Below are 16,968 nucleotides of genomic sequence, written 5' to 3' on the forward strand. Positions count from 1 at the left end.
TGAACCCCTGATGGGATTAACTGAGTGGTGGCTGGAGGCAGGTGGGGTGTGGCTGGAGAAAGGGGTCCATTGAGGGCGTGGCTTCGGGGTCTGTATTTTGTATCTGGAGGCTGGAGACCCTTTCTCCCCCTGATCACCATGTGAGCTGCTTCCTCTGCCACACTCTTTCCCCATGACGTGCAGCCTCACCTGGAGCTGTGAGGCTCTGAACCATGAGCTCTCAAGTAACCTTTATCTGCTCTAGAGTTGTTCTGGTCAGGTCTTTTAGTCACAGCAGTGAAAAATCTGACTAAAATAGTGGAGAAAAGGGACCCTTAAACATGTAAGAATGTAAATTGGTGCAGCCATTATGGAAAGAAAGGTGGAGATTCCTTAAAAAAATTAAAAATTCGACTCCTTCATCTGGCAATCTCATGGCTGGGTATGTATCTAAAAGAAATGAGATCAGTACCCTGGAGGTCTATGTGTCCTCCCATGTTCATGACAGCCTTATTGATAGTAGCTGAGACATAAAACCAACCTGTGTCCATTGACAGTCGAATGGACAATGGAGTATTACACAGCCTTTCAAAAGAAGGAAATCCTGCCGGTTGCAACGGCAGACACCGAGGGACCTATGTGAAGTGAATTAGGCCAGACACAGAAAGACAAACATTGCGTGACCTCACTTATTTGTAGAATTTTAAAGTGTCACACTCAGAAAAAGAGAGTAGAAGGCTGGTTACCAGAGGCTGTTGGGAGAGGATCTAGGGAGATTTTGAGCAAGGAGTACAAAAGTTTCAGTTCTGTGGCTCTCTGATAATATCGTATTGTAGACTTGAAACTTGCTGAAAAGGAACATTTTAAGGGTTCTCCATACACCATAAAACACGGTACAATATGGTAACTAAAATGTATGACGGATATGTGCATCGGCTGCAGTATGAACATTTCACAGTGTATACATTCATCCAATCACCTGGTTGTATATTTTGAACAAATACAATTATCACTGTCAACGATGCCTCAATAAAATTAAAAGAAGAAAGGATAATATGATAGGAAGAAAAACAGTCCTCAAAGAGGTGCACATTCTAATCCCTGGATCTGTGAATAGCTTATACTCAGCAGGGGGAATTAGGTTGCGTATGGATTTAGGTTGTTAATCAGCTGGCTCAGAGATGGAGAGATAGTCCTGGATTATATAGGGGGCCCAGTGAAGTCCCCAATAATTCTTTTTTTGGAGGGGGGGGTTCTGGGGATTGAACCCAGGGGTCCTCAACTATTGAGCCACATTCCCAGCCCTTTCTTGTATTTTATTTAGAGACAGGGTCTTGCTGAGTTGTTCAGGGCCTTGATAAATTTCTGAGTCTGGTTTTGAACTCATGATTCTCCTGCCTCAGCCTCCCGAGCTGCTGGGATTATGGGTGTGTACCACCCCTCCCGACCCCTAGAATTCTAGTAAGTGGAAGAGGCAGGTAGAAGAGTCAGAAAAGTGACCACGGGCTCAGAGAGTCAGACTGATCAGATATAGAAAGACCTGACTGGTCACTGAGCCTCAGAATGTGGAGGGAGATAAAAGGATAAAGCTGGACGTGAATCAAAGGAGTTGGAGGTACTTAAATCAGTAGTAGCTGTTGCGAGAGGGAAAAGGAGTCTGTCGTGAACTGGACTCAACTTTGGTTTGTTGGAGGGGATTGGGCCATGGAGGGTAGAGTGAAGGAAAATGGCGGGAGCTCAGCAGAACCAGGGAAGGGAAGAACGTCGGAAGGTTGGTTTGTGTAAGAGCCGGCTGTGTCTGTGAGCTGGTGGTCACTGCAGTTAGGGTTCTACCCTCCCACGGAGATGAGGAGACACAGGCTCTGACCTCAGGTGTTGGCTAGAACAAGCAATGACTTTTGTCTGAGTTTTATAGAGGTCTTATGCACAGGCAGGCACTGAAAGTGGGTCTGGGTCGTCTTAGAAATGTGGCTTTGAGCTGTTAGCAACTATGTTAGTGTTTGTTCCAGTCTTTCTAGACCAAGGCTAAGGACTAGTCCAGAAGAGGCTTCAGAGGGCCCTTGCTAGAGGGAATCTTTGAGTTAGAGACACAAGCAGCTTCTGGAAGCTACAAAAGACAAGAAACCAGACTGTCTTCTAGAGTCTCAAGAAAGGAACATGGCTCTCCTAACACCTTGACTTTGCCCCAGCGAGTCCCGTTTTGGACTTACGACTTCTACAATGGTAAGATAAGGAATCTGTGTTGTTTTAAGCCACCTACGTTCAAGTCTGTGGTAATTTGTTAGAGCAGCAATAGGAAACTAACACCATCAGTTAGAAATTGGATTATTGGAAAATCATGATCCAAAGTGAGTAGGGATGCACACACCTAAGAGATACATCTCCCTAGAAGAAAGAACTTACTTTGGGGAGAAATAATCACCAACACAGGATGAGGGCTCTCCTTGTTCTGGCCTAATTTAAGCACTTAGGCATGACTTTTCCAGAATCCTCTGAATTGGGACTCTTATTATCCCCATCTACAGGTGAAAAGACTGGGATGCAATAAGTTGTCCAAAGTCATGACAGTGGTACCTGGTGAGGAAGGGTGGAGGACAGGGTGTGTGACGTGCAGACCAGAGAGCAGTCCAGAGTACAGGAGCAGCAGGGGTGAGCTCCACAGGACTCTCAGCGGGCTGCCCTACTGAGCCCGGGCTGTGTCTCCACAGGAAGCCGAGGGCAGCTCTGGGCCATACCTCCCCGTGTCCTTGCTGCGTGGGTATAAACCAGAGTGAAAGAGACACCATCACTTTCCCTAGATCTTGACCCCGGGGTTGGCTTTGTGTCTGGCTGGGCTCACCAACAACTGGGAAGTGTGGCCTCTGCTTCCAAAGCCCTCACCTGCTCCCAACCCTCCCCTGCTTCTCCGTAGCCAGGCTGGTAGAGTAGAGGAAGTCCCGGGAGTGGAGGCTTTTCAGTGCCAAGACCAAAACCTCAGACATTTTGGAGCAATGGACGGACCTTCCTTCCCGTGTTTGCTGAAGATCCTCCTGGCAGCAAGTCACAGCAGAGATTTGGCTCGTGGTTTCAGGGACTTCCGTCCAGGGTGGCCTGGCCCCTTTGGTTGGCGTTATGGTGGGGAGCACCAGGCCAGGCAGAGACGCTTCGCTCCTGCTGGCTGGAAGCAGGGAGGAGGAAGGGGCTTGAAACAAGACACAGTTCCCAAGTGCACACCCCCAAGGACCCTCTAACTAGCTCCCCTCAGACGATTTCCTGCACCTCCCAACAGTCCTATTGGCTCACTGAGGTCTGACTCCATCAGTGGATTAATCCACTGGTGAGGGTCGAGCCCTCTTGGTTCAATCACTACTCAAAGGCCCACTTCTGAACACCGCTGCACTGGGGACCAAGACTTCAAGGGACATTAGATTCCAACCACCACACCATGCACTATTACCCAGAAAATGGGTGAAGTTCTGACCCTCACTACAAACACAGAGCCCCGAGGACAGGGTGCTGAGTGAAATGAGCTAGTCGCAAAAGAACACGTACCGTGTGATTTCATTCACATAAAATACCTGGGATAGGCAGATTCACGGGAGTGGGAAGTGGATCGGGGTTTGCGAGGGGCTGAGAGAGGGGCCTGGAAGAGTGACAGCTGAAGCATTTCTTTTTGAGGTGGTGAGAAGCTGTTCCCAAATGGACAGTGAAGACGGTTGCTCCTATCTGTAAATAGAGTAAAATCCATTTAGTTGTACACATCAAAGGGTGAATAGTGTGGCCATTGAATCATGTCCTAATGAAGTTGTCAAAAAAAAAAAAGAAAAGTCAGGTAGATGCTTCAAGCCAACAGACTTCTTGGTGTTACCCCAAAATGTGACATCCAGGGATGAGAGGATCAGGGGCCAGGGAAGCCGGCTGGCACCAGGCCGCCATAGAGAGGACAGACCCCAGAGCCAGCCTCACAGTCGGGCCAGGCACAGGTTCAAGGCAGGCAGGACGTTGATCCTCATTCCTCATTCACAAAGCATGAGGTCAGGGATCAGCGTCCCCCCACCCAAGTCACACCAAAGACTGAGCTGTGGGAGACTCCACCCTGGACATCAGAGTTAAGGTTGGGGAGCAGGGAGGGGGGAAGGGGGGGAGGCCAGAGTCACAGACACTCTTGCTGAGGAGGGAAGAGCAGGTGCCCACTGGATGGGGCCTCCGGACGAGGCCTCCTCTAACCCTCCTGCAGCCTCATCCTGCAGACCCAGGAGAGTGGGCAGGGGAAGTACCCAGCGCTGCTCCCTCTGAGCCTCGTTCTGCTGCAGCAGGAACTGGGGACGAGCCAAGAGAGTCCCAGGCATAGAGGGGCGGCTCCTTGCCACACCTGTAGACACTTGACAGGTAGGAGGCTCCTGCTGTATGTGAGGTGTGGAGAAAGGGGCAGGTGTGGGTGGGGGAGAAGCTAAAGCCAGGGCTGCCGTACCTCGTTGTGTGGGTGTGTGCATGCCATCAGCAGGTGTCTTTCAAGAGCTCGGCTTTGTTCCGTGCCCCCATGAACTTGTGCTTCAGAGTCACACTGTCCTAGATGGTAGATGCCAGCCCATGTCTGGCTGAGAAGTGCCTTAAATGCAAAAGGCACAACTGGTTTCAGAACTGAGAGCAAAATTGTAAAGTAATGGGGTCTGAAGTGCAGCAAATTATATTCTGTGCTTGTATGACTATATCCAAAATGAACTCCAGTATCATGTATAACCATAATGCACTGATAAAAACATTAAAAATATAGAGCATTTTATGAATGATTTTTTAAAATATTGATGCATATTAAAATGATAGTATTTGGGGTGCTTTGGGCTAAATAAAATAAGTTCTTGAAATTGATTTGACCTGTTTCTTTTGGCCTTTTCAAATGTGGCTACTATAAAATGTAAAATTACTTACATGGCTCCAATTTTGTTTCTATTGAATAGCACTGTTCTAGTGGGAGATGTCGACAAAAGTTAATAAGCAAATGAACAGATATGGCAAAATATCACACAATAATTGATAGGATGGTGTCTGAGAAGGTGAGATCTGTGCGGAGACTTTGGAGGAGCAGCTGAGGAAGTGTGGCTGGGGCAGGTGAGCAGGAGAAGGTGGCTGAGGAGGGCTGGAGAGGCAGGCAGACCAGATCCTTGGGCAGCCCTGCAGACTGTGAGAGGCTTGTGGAAGCCGGTGGTGGCAGTTGGGCTCTGAGGGTTTTTTCCTGAGGAGCTGTTTTGTTTGTCGTGTGTAGTTCTAAAAATAAAGTTACTTTCTTTTGACAAGTGGCTCCTGAATTGTGCCCAGCCAGACTGCGGCAGGAGATCACCCTGTGGAACAGGGATGTGCAATCCACATTTGGAAATAAAGTTCTGGATCTTACAAGCAAAGCTGGCGCTAAAAACACAGAGTTAAAAGTCATCTTAGATGTTACCCTGAGAATAATGAAAGATGGAAGGAAATGATGATTTTGATCAAGTCTGAGTCCTGACACTTCCTACCTTCCTGTACTTGCTTACCTGGGTAATCGATGGAAGATGATCCTGTGAGATCTTCCCATTCATTCAGCCTGAATGTGTGCCCATCCTGTGAACACCTCAAGCAAAGGAGTACAGAGGAAGTGATGCTCCGCTGGCTCCAGGCCTTAAACTAAGAGGAATGGCAGCTTCTACCTCCCTCCCTTGGAGCTGTGAATCACTGCCTAAGAAGTTTTCTCCTGAAGCCGCCATATTGTGAGGAAGCCCACTTGTGTGAGTGGAGGATGGGGAAAATGAGAGTTGTCTGAAAATCTTCCAGACATTTGAGATATTCAAGCTGAGGCACCAGGAACAACAGAACAAGCTGTTTCCCCCTCTGCCTGGTTCACATGGCCAGCCCACAAAATGATGAGATATACGAATAATAAGTTGTTTTAAGCTACGAAGTTTTGTAGGAATGTTATTCAGCAACAGACAAATGAAACAGTAGGTAAAATGGAATACTGACTCATATCTTATTTGACATTTGGGAGGATGACATGAAATGCTAAGCCCAGCTTCTGGCATTCCGTATTCCTTTTATTTCCCTTTGGATGACTTATACTATCCAGTCAAAAATCTGTGCCTTGTCTTGGCTCAGCCTTGTGGAGTGACATGAGATAAACTGAAGTCCCATTGAATATCTGTCCTTTAAATGTATGGAAGTGACTATCATGAGTGCAGAGACTACCTTCCCTGTGCTGGGTTGCACAGGATTCCCTCACCACAGGTGTGGTAAGCACAGCACTGGGCAAGTCGATCTCATCTCCTCCCTTTCTCCATTCCACGGACCACCCTGGCCAACAGGACCCACGCTGCATGCTTCTAGGATTCAGATCCCATTATTCAATGATGTACTATCATTCCCAGTTTCATGATATCCCAGATTTTATCAATTTACTTCCCCTATTCTTATCTAAATAATTTATCAAAAATACTGAAGAAGACCACAGTGAGGTTAGAGCCGATAGAGGTCTCAATATACGTGACATTTGTTCCCTAATAGGCCATGCTGGTATGTAAGTTCAGCCAGTTACGGGGGAATCAGCCAGCACCCAGCCCACAGTTTTTTCCATCTGTTTGTGGGAATATTCCCTTAACATACGGTATCTACCGTTGCTCTGTTGCAATCGCTGGTCTTGGTTGCTGCCTTGGTGTGAGGTACCACTGTGGGCACAGGCCACCCTGGATTTCTGTAGTTGACCTTTAGGTTGAAAGCGTGGGAGGAACTCCCTGAACTTCTGGGTGACTTTGGTCAGCCACACCACTCAGTCAACACACCTGCCTTCTTACTTATCCCTGCTCCCACCCTACATCATGTTGCTGTGCACACTTACCTAACATGTAGAGTATGTGGGGAAGTGGATTTGATCTAAATTCTTTACATTCCTGTTTTAAGTGAATCAATTATGTTCAACCCAGGTTGAATCCTTAATAGTTGGATTATAGAAAATCATGCAAGGTAGGGAAGGGTGGGTAGGAAAAGTTTCCCCTTAGGCTCCCTCAAAAGGGAGGGGTGCTATGCAAATGGGTGATGAGATGCAGCTTCAGAAAGTGAACTTGCTCACTGAGGATGGGCTGGTGCTGAAGGGAAGCAGGCTGTGCCGAGAAATAAGAAAAAGATCAGGGGGTTCGGGTGTGGAAGAATGAAATCGTTCGACACCAGTGGTGGGCTGTGGAGTGGTGTTGCCAGTCTGGAGAATAGTTACACAGGTTCCTCAGAAGATCCAGCAGACCACTCCTGGGGATGTATCCCAAAACGGCAATGACCATGCTGAAGAGACATCTGCCCTGTCCTGCTCACTGTAGCACTGGTCACGACAGCCCAGACCTGGAAACAACCTGAGTGTCCACCAGGGGAGTGGATGAAGGAAACGCGACACTCTTTCCAAGGATACTCCATCCATAAAATGGAGTATTATTCAGCCTTTAAAAAGAAGGAGATTTTGCTCTTGAGACACGTTGGAAGAACCCAGTTTATTTCACCGTGCTGCATGAAATAAGCCAGACACAGAAGAGCAAATCCTGTGTGGTTCCACTTTGCCTAGAACAGACAGGCAAAGTCAGAGAAGCAGAGACCAGAACCTGGCTGCTGGGGGCTGGTGGCAGGTGAAGATGGAGAGATGCTGTTCAACTGGTCTGAAGTTTGAGAAATGTAAGAACGAGTTTTAGGGACCTGCCGGATCCTACAATGAACAGCTAGTTGTACTGATGCACTTAAAATTTTAAGAAAATAAATCTCATTCTAGATGTTCTAGCCACAAACACAACCAAAGAAAACAAAAACAAAACGAATCAGGGGCAAAGGACACTTTTGCACATGATGGACACCTCCATTGTCTTACGGTGGTGATGTCTTGTTGGTGTGTGCGTATTCCAAACTCATCAGATGTACACACCAAACATGCAGTGTATGGCATAACCACTGTTCCCCCATGAAGCTGCTTTTAAAAAGGAAAAAGGAGCAATCGGACAGGTGGACTTGGCGAGTTCACAGGAACTTGGTAGCAAACTTTTGTTATGTGTTTTTTTTAGCCCCTGAGAGCGGGGACAAAGTAGATTTATGAGGGCTGAATTAAAGACAAGATCACTTTGGTGGTTATAAATCTTGTTTATTTTGATGTGTGTGTATTGCTTGACGTATTTATGATCAGTTAAGTGAATTTTTAAATTGATGTTTTGGGTGATCAAATCGATCCTGACTGAGGCAGTATTAAATAGTACCTGGGATTCTGGACCAGGAGACCTACATTCAGATCCCCACTCCTCCCTTCACCAGCTTGGGCAGTCACTGAACATCTCGGTGCTGTAGTTTCATCCTCTACCATGTGGAGGTTTTGTGGGTTGGTTGGAAGGGTTAAATCAGAGGAGACTTGCAGAATGCATTGCTAGTTAAGTAACAACTGCGGTTTAGTTTAAATCCTCAGGTTATATTTTTTGGGGGGGGCCTCTAAGTATATAGATCCTGAACTTGTTCATTTTTAAATTGAAACGGCTGCTAGGTAACTTTAAGAAAATCTGCCCATAACGTAGAATCCAGGATAAAAATCACGTCATCACCTCTATGTATTCAGAGAAAGCATTTGGTGAGATTCAACATTCCTTCATGATCGAAACCCTGAATGAATTAGGTATAGAAGGATCACACCTCAACAGGATAAAGGCTCGATATGGCAAACCCAAAGTCGACCTCATGCTGAATGAGGAAAAACTGAAAGCATTTCCTCTAAGATCAGGTACAAAACAAGGATGTTTTAAAAATGGAACCACCCATGATCCAACTGCCCCACTCTTGGATATATATCCAGAGGAAATGAAGTCCGCACAGAGAAGACACCCCTGCACCCCGTGTTTCTCAGAGCACTGTCCACAAGCGCTGAGGTGTGGAATCAGCCTAGGTGCCTGCACCAGGTGCAGGGATAAGGAGAATATGGCAGGTGCACAGAATGGAGTATTCTTCAGCCATAAAGAAGAACGGAATCCTGCCCCTTGCAGACAAATGGGTGGCACTGGAGGATACACCGTGGGAAAGCAGAACGAGACAAGCAGAGAGACAAGCAGAACATGATTCTTTTTTTCCTATATGGAAACTAAAACCAAAAAAAAAAGAAGTAAAAGATGACCTGAAAATAGAAGAGAGACTCTTAGGAACAGCACGGGACTGGAGAGAGGGAGGTAAGCAGAGGAGAGAGAAGGAAGGGGTGGGTGGATGTGACCCACGCATAATCTAGGAATGAGACTATCCCAGTGAGTCCCATTAATTTGTACCAGTCATATGTGTTAAGAACCACAATAAGACAATTTAGAAAGAAAAAAGAAAAAGACACAGAGACAAATTAACCCACAACAGTAAAACAACAACCAACCAAACAAACAAAATGTCCATTTAGAAGAAAATTTGGAATCTTTGGGGATGTTTCCCAAACATTCAAATAGCAAAGGTAAACAATTTTTCACTGAGGGTCACAGAAAGAATGGCACTTTCTGATTTGGGGATCTTCGTTATTGATGCCGGTAATTCCCAATTTTATTTTGATACCAGGGATTGAACCCAGGGGGGCATTTAACCACTGAGACACATCCCCAGCCCTTTTAAATTTTTTTTTGTTTAGAGACCAGAGTCTTGCTAAGTTCTTTAGGGCCTCACTAAATTGCTGAGGCTAGCCTTGAACTTGTGATCCTCCTGCCTCAGCCTCCCAAGCCCCTGGGATTACTGACCTGCACCACCCTGCCTGGCTAATTCCCAGTTTCAAACCATCACAGGTACAAGTTAAATAAATGAAAGATTTCTCTTCTTCTTCCCCTCCCCACAAACTTCAGAGATTTAGATTCAGGAGTCAAGAGGAGTTCAGAGGCCAGAAATTTGTGTTTTTTTTTAACTTTTAACTGATGCATAAAAATCATACCTATTTGTAAGGTACCATAGAATGTTTTATACATGTATACATGATGATGTTCAAATCAGGATAAATTTACCTACCTCCTCAAACATTTATCATTTCTTTATGATAAAAACATTCAGAATTCTATCTTCTAGCCTGTAAGAACATATGCAGTCTGTGGTCACCCCGCTGTACAATAGAATGACAGAACTTCTTACCTATTACCCCTCAGCCAACCTTTACATATTTCTTCCTCCCTTCTTGTCTTCCTAGACTCTGGTAACCACCATTCTACTCTCACCTTCCATGAGATTTCATCTTTTTAAGAAAGAGTCTATATATGAGTGAGAACATGTGGTATTTGTCTCTTTGTACCTGGTTTATTTCACTTCAGATACAAGATTTTTTCCTTTTTATGGTTGCATAGTATTCCACTGTGTATATGCACCACATTTTCTTTATCTGTTCATCAGTTGATGGAAACTTCAGTTGTTTCCATGACTATCGTTGGCCGTGTGGGAATGAATATGGGAGTGCATATGCTCTTGGACATGCTGACTCCATTTCTTTAGGATTTATTCCCAGGACTGGTATAGGTGGGATCATGTAGTCGGTCTACTTTTAGTTTTTTGAAGAAGCTCTATACTTTTTCCCAGAGCGTGCATGGTTCCTTTTTCTCCCATATCCTTGTCGGAGCTTTTTGTTTGTCTTTTTGATCCTAGTCATTCTTGCTACATGAGATGATATCTCATTTCGTCTGATTTGCGTTTCCTTGATGATTAATGGGGTTGGACATTTTCCTTTTTGTTTTTTGGTCATTGTTTTCTTCCTTGGAAGATCGTCTATTTAGATCTATTAACAAGTTTTGATCAACTAAAACAGGAGCATGTTAAAATTGTTTTATTTATGGACATTTTACTACTGAGTTGTTTGAGTGCCTTATATGCTCTAAATACGAGCCCCGTGTCCAGTGTAGAGTTTACAAATATTTTCCTCCTCTGTAGGTTGTCTTTCATGCTGTTGTCTGCCGTGCTGTGCAGAAGGGTTTCAGTTTGATGAAATCCCATTTGTCCAGTTTTTCTTTTCCTTTCTGTACTTTTGGGGCCTTGTCCAACGAGTCCTGGTCGATTTCCGTGTCCTGACCTGTTTCCCTGGGGTTGACTTCTAGAGGGTTCATAGTGCCAGGTACTGCATTTCAATCTCTGATCCACTTGAGCTAATTCTGGGACTGATGAGAGATGGGGTCGAGTTTGCTTGTTCTGTAGATGGCACCCAGTTTCCCCAGCTCTGTGTATTGCACAGGTATTCCTCCTTCCAATGGAGGCTCTCAGCAACTTGGTAAAGATCAGTTGTCTCTGGACACGTGGGTTGGCTTCCAGGCTTTTGGTTCTGCTCTGTGGTCTCCGGGTCTGTTTTAATGACAATCCCAGGCTACATTTCTACAGCTGTGGAGTAAGTTTGAAGGTACAGCAGCCAGAATTCTTCATGATCATTTTATATATATATTTCTTTATCCATTCCTTTGCCCGTCCACCTGTCCATCATCCATGCCGGTATCCATCTACCCACCCATCTGCAGTGTCTATTCCTTGAATTCTGTTCCTACATTTATGGAATCCAGAAGTCAGATATATGGGATGTTTGCCTGTCCTGAATCCTAGCAGCTATGTGACCTAAATGTGGTCACTGGATGCTTGAACCAAAGACCTGGTATCTGGACACCAGGAGGAGGACTTGGCAGTCAGGGGTGTGGCTCAGAGTTTACTGCTGCCGTGACAGAAGTGGCCATAGAGGACAAATCCAAGCTGGCTGACGGCGGAGAGGAGCTTCTGTCAATCATGTCTAGTTTTCAAACCCAGCTCCCTAGGTGTTCCTTCCCTGTGGTTCTCTCTCCTCACAAAAATTCTCAGGATCTCAAAGCTGACTACAAGCATTTTATGCTTTTAATTATAGTTTTCATCACATACATATGTATCTTCAAATAGCAAATATTGTAGCTTTGCTTTCATTGCGCATTGTATATATTCTTTAGTCTCTTTCTTTTATTTCATGGTTTACTTTTAAGATGAATCCATTCTAGTATGTGTGACTGTGTCTCATATATTTTCATGGCTATAGAGTATTTCATGAAATAAATGTGACCTAGGTATATCTGTTTTAACCACTTTGTTAAGATATGATTAACACATTAAAAAAGTTGTACACATCTCATGTACACACCTTGATGATTTGAGGATAAGTGTACAGCTCTGAAACCATCCCCGCCATCAAAGCCATCATGTCCCAAAGTTTCTCTTTAACCTCCTGTTTTATTATCACTACTATTATCATATGTCACAATATACTTGTCCATTTTTTTATAGATGGGCATTTTATATTGGTGAACATTTGTTGTTGATGAACATTGATTTTAAGTTTTGACATTCCAATGCCACTCTGAATGTTATGTGTGTGTTATATGTATGCCTCTCGTCAGTCCCAGAATTTGGTGTACACACTATTCTCAGGAATATACTATATTCCTGAGAATGGAACTGCTGGGCTACACATTGAGCATATGTTTAATCTTATTAAGTAAATATTATGTTCCTGTAGTGTTTTTTTAAAACAATTTACACAACCCCCAGAAGTTACTTAGAAAGTTTAAAAATGTTTACCTGAATGTCTTTTAATCTTCTGTCATATTTATTTTTCATTACTTTATATATGCATTGTTTTAAAATATTATAATTTTGGATTATGCATTTTTAATTTCCAGTGTATGGATGTACAACTGAATTTTGCATATTGACTTTTTAAAAATCTAGGAATCTTATTAAAATAAGACTCATTTGGATTTTCTAGGGGCAGACAAGTGTATTACCTGGAAATAGTGCCAGCTTTTTAAAATGTATAGTCCTTCAGCCTTTGATTTCTTTTATTGTCTTATTGCGTAATGTCCAAACTTCAGTAACATGTTACTGGAAGTGGTGGCAAATATCTTTCTTTTATTTTATTTTGAAGGAATAGTTTTTAGTGTCATCATTTAATGATTTATGCTATCGATTTTATATATTTAAAAATAAGTATAAGAAATTTTCTATTTTTATCATGCTATGAATATTTTTTTAAGAATCATGAACAATTACTTGATAATTAATTTCTACCTTCACATCTACCTTGAAGAATCACAAAAAATTCTGGATTATTTTTCTTCTTTTTCCCCTCTCTGAAGCCTGGAATGTTGTTTTCGTGATTAACGGTTAAGCTGGTATTCACATTCATGCCTACAGTCACTTACTCTTTCACTCATCAGAACTTCATTAAATGGCTGCACACTGCAAGGTGCTCAGAGAACACAAAGGTCTACTGATATAAGTAAAACCTCAGCCGATACCTGAGATTTCCCAACAGCACTTCAGGATTCCTGCAGGGTTGGGTGTCTTCAGAGGAAGAAGCCAGTGCAGCAGGAACCAGCCAAAGCCATGATACCATCAAATGACCCCGAGATCCCGGTAGGTGGAAAGGATCACCGTCCTATATGGAGGTCTCTAGAAAACACCAAGCAATAATGAATCCAGGGAGCCAAGCAGAATTTAGAATCCACCAGAAGAGATCGGCCCGTTGAGCTGAAACTTAGATGGTGACCTTTTGACAGACATACAGCTGTTGATTACATAATTCCACCCAGAATGGAAAGTTCCCAGAGCACCTGAGCCTCTCTTTGCTCTGATCATTAGAATGCCTTTTCTGAAATGGAGGTGAATTTTCCCCCTAAGGGTCTTTACCCTGTGATCTCACGATGCCCTGTGCACTCACTGGAGAACGTCTCCTGCCTCTGCAGAGCTGCTGTCCACCTTAGAGGATGCAAGGATGCGTCCTCCTGAGACGGCGCCCATCCAGACTGAACCTCCCCAGTTCCTTCAAGGGCCCTTCCTGGGAATTCTTTCTCAATCGCTCACCCACTTTCTTCTGGGCACACTGCACTCATCACCTTCCTTTCCCAAGTTAGTGCTGAAGTCATGGGATTTCCACGAGTGAATCAGTCAGTGGTCAGTGTCCAGGGAAGCCGGCATCTGCCTGTCCTCACTGTCTCCCAGTCTCCCCACCTTTCCCAATGTCATTGTTGGAAGCTCTACTCATTTTCCTCTTTTAAAACCTGGGCACCCCCCCCCCCCAAAAAAAAACATGCATTGGAGAAAAGATAGCCTCTTCAACAAATGGTGCTGGGAAAACTGGAAATCCATATGCAACAAAATGAAATTAGACTCCTGTCTCTCATCATGCACAAAACTCAACTCAAAGTGGATCAAAGACCTAGGAATTAAACCAGAGACCCTTCACCTAAAGTAGGCCCTAATCTCCATCATGTGGAATTAGACCCCGACTTCCTTAATAAGACTCCTGTGGCACAAGAATTAAAATCAAGAATCGATAAATGGGATGGATTCAAACTGAGAAGCTTTTTCTCAGCAAAAGCAACAATCAGTGAGGTGAATAGAGAGCCTATGGGATGGGAACACATTTTTACCACATGCACATCAGATAGAGCACTTATCTCTAGGATAAATAAAGCACTCAAAAATCTTAACACCAAATAAACAAATGATCCAATCAATAAATGGGCCAAGGACCTGAACAGACACTTCTCAGAAGATGATATACATCAATCAACAAATATATGAAAAAATGTTCAACATCTCTAGCAATTAGAGAAATGTAAATCAAAACTACTCTAATATTTCATCTTACTCCAGTCAGAATGGCAGCTACTATGAATACAAACAACAATAAGTGTTGACGAGGATGTGGGAGAAAAGGCACACTCATACACTGCTAGTGGGACTGCAAATTGGTGCAACCAATATGGAAAGCAGTATGGAGATTCCTTGGAAAACTGGGAATGGAATCACCATTTGTCCCAGCTATTCTACTCCTTGGATTATACCTAAAGGACTTAAAATCAGCATACTACATCCAACCTAGATGCCCTTTAGTAGATGAATGGATAAAGAAACTGATATATATATATATATTTAGTAGATGAATGGATAAAGAAACTGATATATATATATATATATATACACACATATATATGTGTCTATATATACATATTCATACATACAATGGAATATTACTCAGCATTAAAAGAGAATAAATTATGGCATTTGCAGGTAAATGGATGGATTGGAGAATATAATGCTAAGTGAAGTTAGCCAGTCCCCAAAAACCAAATGCTGAATTTCTTCTCTGGTATATGGAAGCTGATTCATAATGAGGATGGGGGAGGAGAATGGGAGGAATAGATGAACTTTAGATAGGGTAAATGGGAAGGAGGGGAAGGGGGGAATGGGGGTAGGAAAGACGGTGGAATGAGATGGACATCATTACCCAAAGTACAGGTATGAAAACACGAAGGATGTGAGTCTACTTTGTGTTCAACCAGAGACATGAAAAATTGTGCTCTATTTGTGTAATATGAATTGTGATGCATTCTGCTTTCATGTATAACTAATTAGAATAAATAAAATAAAATAATTTTTAAAACCTGGGCACCTTGGAGAGACACGTAGCTGTCATTACAGAAAAGGTAGGCTGGAAGATGCACATCTGTTTCCCTAGCAGGATAAAGGGCTGTGAGGATAGGCAACCACCCCAATCTATGCTAGGGATGGCAGTTCTACTTGGAGCTCAGACATTAAGAGGTTCTCACCATAGTCCAGGAAAGAAGACACAGTATACAAAGTAACTCTTTACAGTCAATAAAATAACTCCTTTCTATTTGTTGCAACATTCACTGTTGCTTGTGAAATGCAAATTCAAATATGCATAAGGTCATAATGTAGGAACTTGGGTGAATTACTTAACTTCTCCAACCCTTAGTTTTTTCCTCAATTCACCCAGTGTCCTCTTCAGTGCTGAAAAGGGCAAGACAGAAACAATCACTTGCAAATCTGTCTCCTGGGAAGAAATAAGCATATTAGACTGTTGTAAACTGTGACCTGTTATACCCACGCAGGGCATCATTGTCACAGTGAATGTGGTTTTAGCAGAACAAACAAACACGGTCAAAATAACAAAATCCAAATCAATGTGTACTTAATTTGGATTCTGAAATTACTCCAAATGATTGACCTGGAGTTTTTAGACCAGAGTGCTCTAGAAACCATAGACTCTCAGAACAGCCTGTTGAATGTGATCTGACTTCTCACTCTTCTTCATCAGATATAGTCACACTATGGTCTGACTGAAGCATATATGTCATTACCTCTTTGGAAACAAACATTGTTTTTACCAATTACTCCATTACTCACTCAACCCTCATCTTAGTTTGTCTTCTGTTGCTATAACAGAATACCAGAGACTGGGTCGTTTATAAAGAAAGAAGTTTTATTTAATTCATGGTTCCAGAGGGTGTAAGTCCAAATACTGACTGCCACATCTGCCTGGCTTCTGGTGAGAGCCTCAAAATGCATCATAACATTGCAGAAAAGTAGAAGGGCAAGCAGGTGCAGGTGGAAAAGGCAATGATTGAGGGCTGCCTTACTTTATAGCAACTACTCTGTGGTAACTAGATCAGTCCTATATAAGAGAGAATTCACTTGCTATTGATTTAACCCAGTTTCACACACACACACACACACAAAAAAAAAAAAAACCCACAATACTTCCTCTTATCCTAATCATTTCTTAAAAGTCCCCCCAATACCTGGGCAATAGCAATCAAATTTCAACATGAGTTTTGTTATGTTTTCCTTCCTTCCTTCCTTCCTTCAATTCTTTCTTTCTGTGCAGTTCCTACTGGGTATTGAACCCAGGACCTGACGCACACTGGGGAAACACTGCACCACTGGACTGCATCCTCAGCCTCCAAATTCAGTTCTGAGGGAGACAATCCATAGTTCCAGCCTCGGGTCTCCTGTGTGAGAACACTGAGAAGTGTCTGCTCAGACGAGAAAGCTCACCCTAAAGACAGCAGACGTCCCCTGAAACTCAGCTCGGAGCCTCGTTTGATCTCCTGTCTCTGCTCCCTTCTACGATGGAGTTCTCGGCTTCAACCTATTACCTTCTGGCTGCACAAGAAAAACGAAAGATACGGATAGAGGCAAGAAAGACAATTAATG

General features: G+C 43.5%; 1 long non-coding RNA gene across 2 annotated transcripts in view; it reads right to left on the minus strand.

Annotated features, from left to right (window-relative positions):
• Positions 1-941: 941 nt before the first annotated feature.
• LOC144366334 (uncharacterized) overlaps positions 942-16,968 on the minus strand; it is a 92,547-nt gene continuing 76,520 nt past the window's right edge. The window contains exons 2-5 of one of the 2 annotated variants that reach the window (XR_013425367.1): positions 13,242-13,395; positions 4,430-4,567; positions 3,537-3,684; positions 942-3,136 (exon numbers count right to left, since the gene is read on the minus strand). This is a non-coding gene — a long non-coding RNA (uncharacterized LOC144366334). The remainder of the gene's footprint in view (positions 3,137-3,536; positions 3,685-4,429; positions 4,568-13,241; positions 13,396-16,968) is intronic. The other variant, XR_013425368.1, reaches the window with a different exon arrangement.

This window comes from Ictidomys tridecemlineatus, chromosome 8 (assembly GCF_052094955.1).
Source record: "Ictidomys tridecemlineatus isolate mIctTri1 chromosome 8, mIctTri1.hap1, whole genome shotgun sequence".
In the NCBI taxonomy this organism is placed as follows: Eukaryota; Metazoa; Chordata; class Mammalia; order Rodentia; family Sciuridae; genus Ictidomys; species Ictidomys tridecemlineatus.